Genomic DNA, 9,830 nt, shown 5'->3' with positions numbered 1-9,830 from the left:
CCAATTTCAATCCAATTCCATAAGAAAAGTTTCTTCCGATTTCAATGTCTTGTTGCAAGCCCTTTGTTCCAACATCATCTTTCATGTGCTCATGACCAAGAAGCCTAACAAAGCATGAATGAGACCATAATATGTCAAGCTTTCCATACACACATGCTGTTTAAACTAAGCTGAAAATGCAGTGCAAGAACAAACATCAAACCAAGCAATAAAGAATTCCAAGCAAGAATATGTCATGAAACAAAAGAAACTAAGTTGCATCAACACAGGATTAGTGAAACAACAATAACCTGCAAAACACTTCACCAAAACAGATACTCATGGAACAACGCTTGTTGTTTATTTGCATTACTTTGCTAAGATTATTCATGTGCTGAGGATGGATGATTAGCCGGCTGGATCGCACGAGAGGTTTGAGAGGTTCACTGAGCTTGCTTTGACCATTGTTCACAGTGCAGCGGGAGTTTTTGCTGCTGGTTGGATTGAGGTTTCATGTTGGATTTTGACTAGAGAACAACAAACAACTGTCATCAGATCCAACTATGCTCAAGTGTTATTAAATCAGGATATGAGTTTTTCGATACTTACGGGAATAATGGAGACATTGTGAGTCAAGTATTGAGTGATATGCTGTTTATCCAGTCTGCTCTTAGCAAAAAGTTTGGAAATTATATTCATAATATGGCTACATAATTCAGTGGTTTTGTAATTGGCCTTACCAACTGTTGGCAGATTGCTTTGATAACGTTAGCAGCGGGTCCCTTTATTGTTGCCGCGGGAGGAATATCAAATATTTCTCCATAGACCTGCTAGAATATCCCGGCTGGAAGATGAACAGGAACTGAATCTAGTGCAAATCAAAGAAAGTAAATGGCTTGTGAAGTGCTTCTTGAATTACTTAAGACATGAAAAACGAAGTAAATGTTCTCTTTGACATACTTACCATATTCTTATTTCATAGTCGGATCGACTATACAATCCTTCAACAGTCCAAGTCATGCTGCAGAACAATCATGCTACAGACCTGCACCACAACCAAATGAATTGACAAATGTAACTGGCCACCATATCCTCCTGCATTGTCAAATTCCAGAGTACCTTCAAGGATAAATCAACAAAGTCCTGCAGAACAGAATGGAAGATTATCGGACGACGAGGATGTTCTGAGTGCACCTCCATTTTGTGGTTCTACTCCAGAGATAAGACCAACTAATGAGCAAATTTCAACTTCTACAGCTCGCAGTACTTCAAATAAGGCAGAAGAATCAAGTACCTTAAAATCTGTAACCATGGATAAGTTTGAGAAACATGGAGATGCAAGCTCGGAACAATGTGTTAGACCTGCTACCGGTTCTGAGGGTGCTGCATCTTCTAATCCACAACCACCCCGCCTTCCAACGTTTTCTGCAAGTGCTCTCGGACCATGGCAAGCAGTAATTGCATATGATGCTTGTGCACGTCTTTGCCTTCCTGCTTGGGCGATGCAATGTATGGAAGCTCCTCATGTTTTCATCGTTTTCACTGCAGTAAAAAAAAATATAGCCATTAGTCAAAGCTGTAGAAAATTCAGAAAATACCCGAAATGGAATGGAGACAAAAGTTCAAAGGAAAAGCACAGGCTCAGACTACCGTTCCAAGATCTAGCATCAAATAGAGCAATCCCAACTGAGCACATCAAAAGGAGTTTGCAGAGGCACTTGTTTTGATATGCATAAGCTAATCCGAAACCCTAAAGCTGTGGAGATAAATAGAGGGAGAGGAGAATCAGTGAAAGGACGAAAGATTGAGAGGCAGACAAAACACCACAAAAACCCTAATCCCAAAATCAAAGCAAAACCAGTATTTGAAGAGGCGAAGGGAGAAGATTCAAGCATTACCTGAGCCGTCGTCGTCGCCGAAGGTGAGCTTTTATTTGAGTCTCTTTGGAAACCATGGATTTGTGCATTTGTGGGTGAGGATAGTATCATGAGGGTTGAGGACGAGCGAATGATGGAGAGGTCGAGCGAGCGTTGTGAGATTGAGGATGGGATTGGGAGATTGAGAGAGCGTTGTGAGATTGAGGATGCGATTGGGAGATTGAGAGAGCATTGTGAGAGCGAGTACGATGAGGGAGTAACGATGGAGAGTCTGTTGCTCCCATTGTTTTTTCTTTTATTTATTTTTAAAAAACAAACATTTAAGCCACATAAAAAACCATTAAAAATTTTTTATACTTTAGTCTTACTTTGCAATTTTATTAATTAGTTTTTGTGTTCCCAATCCATCAATCACTTGGAAACCCAACAGCCAGGCGGCTAGGGTTTTTTTTGGGATTCCTCCTTCATTTAATTAGTAGTCCAACAGACTATTTTGTTTTAGTTTTTATTTTTTTAAATTTTAATTTCAATCTATTCTGGTTTAATATCTAAGTTGTTATTAAAATTATAAATAATCATGAATGACCTAGTGGAGAGAGAGTACTATCATTGTCTTTAGTGGAGCGGGTTCAATACTTTGGGATAGCCAATTTTTGTGTTTATATTTGTTATGTCTATTATTTTATTTAATTTCTTTTTCTATATAGTACCTTGCAATTTATTTTAACTTTAGGTTATTAATACCCATTTCCATACCCTTGTAAGTCGATTGCTTTTTAAGCATCGCCATCAACCTCACATAGCTTACTCTTGGGCTTTCTTACAATGAGCCAGTTCTCTTGCACTTACACTTATTCATTGCATTATTTGTTGTTTGGGCCCGATTTAATTATTTCATGATTTTGAATCCCCATTTAACAAAATGTACCCCACTCCCCCGATGTGGAATAATTTTGTACTGTTTTATTTCTTTATTTGTTTGACTGTTTAGTTAGATACTAACACAAGAATAAATTCAACCATTTCCAAAAGATCAAAAATAATGACTCGATCCAACGTCGAGTATTTTCTCAATAAACAAATCAATTCATTTCTCCCTCCTATTCTATTCCATTTCTTTCAAACTTTCATCAAACGCTTGATTCAACGTCAAGCCATTTTTCCTAATAAAAACTCAAAAAATATTAATTCATAGTCAAGACCTTTTCAATAAAGATGGAAGTGGAACGTGGTGTATACCGCGCACTCCTGAGAGTAGGATTCGAGATGTATATCTCGCCAATCCTAGCCCTCGCCATCATCCAAATTTATCCACTTTGTTTTCTCTCAAACACTCATTCAAATTTCTCTTAAACATCCATCAATACATGATCTAGGGTCAAGTCATTTTCACAACAAAACTCAAAATACCTAATTCTTATTTAACACTTTTTCAATAAAGGTGGAAATGGAACATGGTGTATACCGTGCACTCCTGAGATTAAGATTCGAGACGTATGCCTCGCCTATCTTAGCTCTCGCCATCGTCTAAAATTGTCAATGTGATTTCTTCAAACCCTTTCTCAATCAAATTCCAAAATACTTGATTCCTATCTTAACCTCTTTCAATAAAGATGGAAATGGAACATGATGTATACCGTGCACTCCTGAGGCTAGGATTCGAGATGTATATCTCGCTCATCCAAGTTCTCGCCATCACTCAAAATACATCCAACCAATCAAACTCTTTTCTCGCCGCCGTGCGATTAATCAAAAACCTTTTTCATAAACGAAAGATATATTCTCTTAAGGTGATGTAAAACAATGTTTCGACCACGATTGTTGAGTCGAGATAAGTGACGCTTTTCCGAATATAGATTTATAAATCCGTTCGATGTGTGGTATGCGTCCACTCCTCATCTGTTTTGGGTAAAACAATGTTTTTGTCGATTAATACAGTATAACTTTCGCTAAAATCGACCAACAAACAAACATTTTTCTACCCAAAACTACGTAAGCCTTGATTTCTCTTTTGAGATACGTAGGAGCAGGATTCGTAACACTTGTCAGGCCCATTAATAAAAAAACTTAGGTTTAGTCCTTCGTCAAAAATCCAAAAACATTCTCCTCTCATCCTTTCTTTCTTTCCCACATAATAATTCGAAAAGCCTAATATTTCAAACTAACATTAACGCACACCATTAACCTAATGGTTCCCGTTGAGTACAACGGACGTGAGGGGTGCTAATACCTTCCCCTTGCGTAATCGACTCCCGAACCCTGATATTGGTTGCGATGACCATATCTTATCCTTTCTTTCTTTTAGGGGTTTTCTCGATATTTTCCCTTTCCCATTTTTGGGAATAAATAAAGTTCGGTGGCGACTCTGTTCAGTCCATCATTGCGAGCGTGCGATCGCGCTTCACTTTGAAGTCGTATCCCCATTTTTTCGAGGTGCGACAGAGATAACAAAGATCTGACAGAGAGGACATCCGCCATCAGTTAGGATGAACATATCAAGGATAACTCGCTGGGAACCAACAGAAGAGAATATTCATTACCAATTACTGGGTAAGAATAACCTTGCTGGGGAGAACTGCAGAAAATAGGATTTACAACTACTAGTTACTGGGCAGAAGACCGAAGATTAGAATATCTGTCATCAATTAAGATAAATATATCAAGGATAAACTCGGCAGAGAAGAAAATCTGTCATCGGTTAAAATGAACATATCAAGGATAGACTTTCCTGGGAAATGTCAAGGAGGATATCCGTCATCGATTAAGATGAACATATCAAGGATAAACCAACTGAACAAAAAGTAGGAATTACATCTATTGAATGCTGGATAGAAGACCATCAAAGAGAATATCCGTCACCGGTTAAGATGAACATATCAAGGATAAATTCTAAGAGAGGATAAAATAGGAATTACATCTATCAGTTACTAGATAGAATACCAAGAGAGAGAATCCGTCACTGGTTAAAGTGAACATATCAAGGATAAACTCTGTGGAGAGAACAAAAGCAGGATTTACAACTACCAGCTACTGGGTAGAAGACCGCAAAGAGAAGGAAACCCATCATCGATTAGGATGAACATATCAAGGATTAACTCAGGGAAACAAGAATAAGGATTACAACTACCTTTTTACTGGGTAGAATACCAAAGGTGAGAATATCCGTCATAGGTTAGGATAAACATATCAAGGATAAAACTTAGGAAGGGAGAGAAAGATACCCGTCATCGGTTAGGGTGAAGATATCAAGGATATACTTCCTGGGGGATCAGATCCACTAGGGACTCTATTGAGAAGAAAGACAGGGGTACTTTTGCCGGGTATTGGGAAAGAAGTAACAAACTAAAAACTAAGAAGAATATTACCAGTTACTGGGCAATAGGCTCTTAGGAGACTCACAACATCTAACTAGGTAAGAGCTAGAAAGAAACAGTCAATCAAGACTCAACCCAATGAGGATATTGTAAGACCCCAATTTTGACCCTAAGGTCTCTCATGGCATCATAACATGGCATTTGCATTGCCTCAAAGATCATAAGCACCTTGGCTCCTTACCTTTGGGGTGGGACCTCTTATGAATTGGTTTGAGATCACCAAGCATGCTTGAATTGTATATTATTGCTTTTCTCATTTTTATTTACTAACCAAAAGAACAAAAATATTTCACTAACATCTCTTGTTTGTAGCTTGAGCAGTCACAAGGTCTAAAGCTTTTAGGAGATCCTAAGTGCATTGATATGGCCAAGAGAAGATGAAATCAAGCATGGCAATGGTTCCCAAAGATCTTATCCATCAAATATGCCTCCCAAGTATCTCAAATCATCATTTTTGATCAAAGCCAATCAAAGGGTTTGAGGTTTGTTTCCCAAGGAAACCCTAATTCATCTGTCTATCAACTCTGCCTTGCTCATGAAGCAATCTCAACCCATGGTCAAATGCAACCAAGGGAAGTTCCTTAATTCATCATTTCATTAATATTTGAACTTATTTGAGTGTCCTCAATCATCAATTCATCAAGATATGAGGTTTGGACTTGAGAAGTTGATCAATAAACTCATTTGACTATTTTGAAATACACTGAGACCTAACTTTTTATGTGTTTGTCAAATGGAGATCACCCCAAGAGAAAATGTTTTCTTAAGGACTATATCAACAACTTTCATGTTCATCAAAAATTGATTTGAATCTTGGAAGGTCATCATCCATTCCAAGACATTATAGGTCATTTTGAATGAAACCCTCATTTTGGGTCAACTTCCCAAGGACATAACTCCTTAATTTTTCATGATTTTGAGGTGAGATCAAATGCATTGGAAAGCTTAAGATGTTTACTTTAAATTTTATGTTGAGAAAAATTTCAAAATCTCAAAAGAAACACATGTGATAATGCAAAACATTATAGGTCACTTTGGACCAAATGCATTGAAATGTGAAAAAGTCCAACTTCAAGGCCCCATAACTTCTTCATCAAAAATCCAAATGATGCAAAATTTGAGTCCAAATTGATTGCCTTGAAAATATCTACAACTTTGATGTTGACGATTTTGTCATTTGGAGCTTGTATCATTGAGACAGAAGGGCTTGAACTTTGGCCAATTTTGAAAATCTCACATATGCATGTTTTGCACCCTACACTTCAAGTCCAATTTTCATTAATTTCAAGGGCCCAAATGGAATTTTGATCAACATAAAAAATGATCCTTATGCAATAAGCTTCCTAACCATTACTCATGAGGTGGTGTTCCTATTTTTAACATGGCATTTTCGAAGACTTGAATGTTATAGTGCATTTTTGGAAAATCATTTCAATTGCCATGCATGAGCTAATACAGTCCAATCTGCACGTCCATTTTGCTTTCATCATGCATTAGCTTCCAATTCCAAGTGGAATTGGGCCCCCCATGCGCTTGTATAGGCCCATGCATGGAGGCCCTTTCCATTCATGCAAACTTTGGTTCATGCATTCAGCATTGCTTCTCCTATAAATACCATGCCTATGCTATTCATTTCTTCTACCTTAAGGCGCCCCAATTGCTGCCGAACTGAAATCCTAGCCATCACTAAAGGAACTAATTCATTTACTTCAAATTTTTCAGATCTGAATTTTGATTTCATTGATCAATCTTCAGATCTCAAAGTTCCTAAACCTTCTCTCCTTGATCCATAGTGTCTACTGTAAGCAAAAGCATCCAAAGATTGTGACTCAAAGCCTTGCAATTCAAAGGTTTACTTCAACTGTTATTTGCTTCGAACCAGCTTGTATAGTGCTCTATTTTCTTTGTTGTTGTGTGATCTTAAGTCCTCTGCATAGAGGCAACATTGCTATGCTTTCAATTTTTGAAAATCATGAAGTTCATATGAACACCACAAAATTTCCACTTCTGATTTCTCTCAATATAGAGATCTAGAATGGAATTTAGTGGTACAGGGGTGATGTACATCACCCTAGCTCTCGATTGATGCCTGGATCGTACCATTTGGATACCATTTTTATTTCTGCAACTTTGGACATGGCCGGAAGTTGGCCAGAGAAGACGATGGCGCTGGCCACCGTCTGGTCTCCAAATTTAATTAGATCCGTCCATTTGCGTTTCTAGATTCAATCCCATGCGTCCAATGTTATGCCCTGTTATTAGGCTTGGTGTGTTTCAGTTGACTAAGGTATATGGTGAACGCGCGCTTCTAGGCCGTGTGATGATCCACGTCAATTAATGAATCTTCATCCAACGCTCCACGTTTTTTTGCTTATTTCTATTTTCTGTTTTTATTTTCTTTTTATTATTTTAATTCCATTTCATTTCAAAAATTCATATCTCTCATTTTTGGTCCAAAAATTATGAGACCAATTTCATTCTTCTCCTTTTAATTTCTACTTTCTAAAAATGATTTTTAATATTTTTTATTTTATCATTTGATATTTTTTAGTAATTTTCTCTTTTCTGGTTATTTTTAATTCATTTAAAATAGTTTTTGATATTCAAAAAATACAAAAATATTTTTCCAACCTCTTTGAATGATGATAGATCTATGAAAAATATTCTCATCAATTTATTAATTGATTTGAGATTTATTTGAGATTTTAGTTCAATTAGGTTATTTTTATGCATTTTTAATTGATTTAAAATAGTTTCTGACTTCTAAAAATGCTGAAATTTTTTGTCAAACTTTGTTTGACCTTGTTGAACTTGGGATAATTCACTTGGACTTTTTCAAAGTTGATTTGAAGTGAGTTTGAAGTTTGACCTTTCTTTATAATTTTATTTCAAGTTTTATTTTAATATTAAAAAATGCCAAAAATATTTTATTTGTTTCTTGACTTCTAATCTTCATTTTGCTTCTGTTTTCTATTGTTTGACATTGATCTTCTCTATCTTTGGTCAATGTTTGTTAATGATCTAATACCATTTCCATTAATGCACTTTAATTCTTCATCTTCTTCTTCTTCTTCTTCTTCTTTCTTTTTTTTCTTTTGATCAATGAGTTAAAGATTGGTGGTTAGCATTGATACATGGAGGTTTAATCTTCCTTGATTCAAATCTAATTCATCTTGATCATGGATCAAGTGAATGACTTTGCATTAAGGATAGGTTGCTTCCTAAATCATGCAAAGAACCTAAATCAATACAAGATCATTTCTCATATTCTTTTTGGCATGACAAGTTGTTGGAGTTTGATTCACTAATCAAGACCTCTAACTTGTGTTGTTGCCTACATTATTATTGACCGGCCTCAGATAGTTGTGACTTCTACATAAGTCCAATTACGATTGCTTAACATAGCGCTAAATTTGCCTTATGGCACACTAACTCTAACACTAACCATTAACCATGAACATTTACTTCTTGCTCTTTACATTTATGCAATTTACTATTCTTGTACATATTATTCATTTGCTTTTCCCTTTGCTCACTTGAGCACATGTTTATGTTAATGCAATTTGCCTTTTGCTCACTTGAGCACATAATTGTGTATATATTATTGTGCTTGTGTTTTGTTTTGATTGTTGTGGACCAAATGCAAAGAAATGGACAAAAGGACCTAAATGTTGAAGATGGATTAGAAGGACCAAATCTCTAAACCCACTCTTGTCCATTCTTGATTTACTTCATAGAATTCTTTGATGTGTGTGCTTTTGTGCTAGGGGATCCTATGAGAGCTCAAATTGAAGAATCATTGCCATGCCCATCCAAAGTGAAAGATACAAGTAACATTGGGGATCTTCTAAGAGCTTGTTTGATTATGTTGATTGCTTGAGCTTACAATTACTTTGTTTGCATATTCCAAAGGATGGGAGCAACTTGGATCATCAATATGATCTCAAGAGAGGAACTCCAATTGTGGTCCTGTCTCTTATCCCTCATCTCTTGTATGATTAGGAATTTAGCCATTCTTCTTCTTCCATCCACTCTAACCCAAGCCAAAACTTTTGTGCAAACATTTAACATTTGTTTTCAACATTAGAAACCTAAGCCTTATGCTTTTGATTTTCAAACCTTCTTTTCATAACACTCATTTTGAATTGAATCTTTAAATCAACTTTGACCATATTTTGTAAATACTTTTCATTGGTAAATATAACTCATTCAAATGCTTTTGTGGTTTCAATGGTCACTTCCTTAATCAAAACCTTTTCATAACCTTTAGCTATTAGGTTTGAGTTATCATTGAGGTAGATATAATACTCACCTATATCCTTAGTGATGGACAATGAGTCTTCCATGCTTATTATAGGGTTAACCCCTCACTAGCATGTTGAAGCTATCCTCACATGGTGGATTTGTGGTTTTAGGTTGAGTTTTCTCCCTTGGATAACAAAAAACCTTAAGGCTTTTGGACCAATAATTCACCAACTTGTTTTTTGAGATTTTTACCCCGAACTACGAGGTTTTGATCCTAATCTTTTTAAGATGGTACGTAGGAAATGGGTTTATCCATCCAAACACAAAATGTAAATAACTTGTATATTCTCTTCTC

This window comes from Lathyrus oleraceus, chromosome 5 (genome assembly GCF_024323335.1).
Source record: "Lathyrus oleraceus cultivar Zhongwan6 chromosome 5, CAAS_Psat_ZW6_1.0, whole genome shotgun sequence".
Lineage (NCBI taxonomy): Eukaryota > Viridiplantae > Streptophyta > Magnoliopsida > Fabales > Fabaceae > Lathyrus > Lathyrus oleraceus.
Note: the sequence above shows the minus strand (reverse complement) of the source record.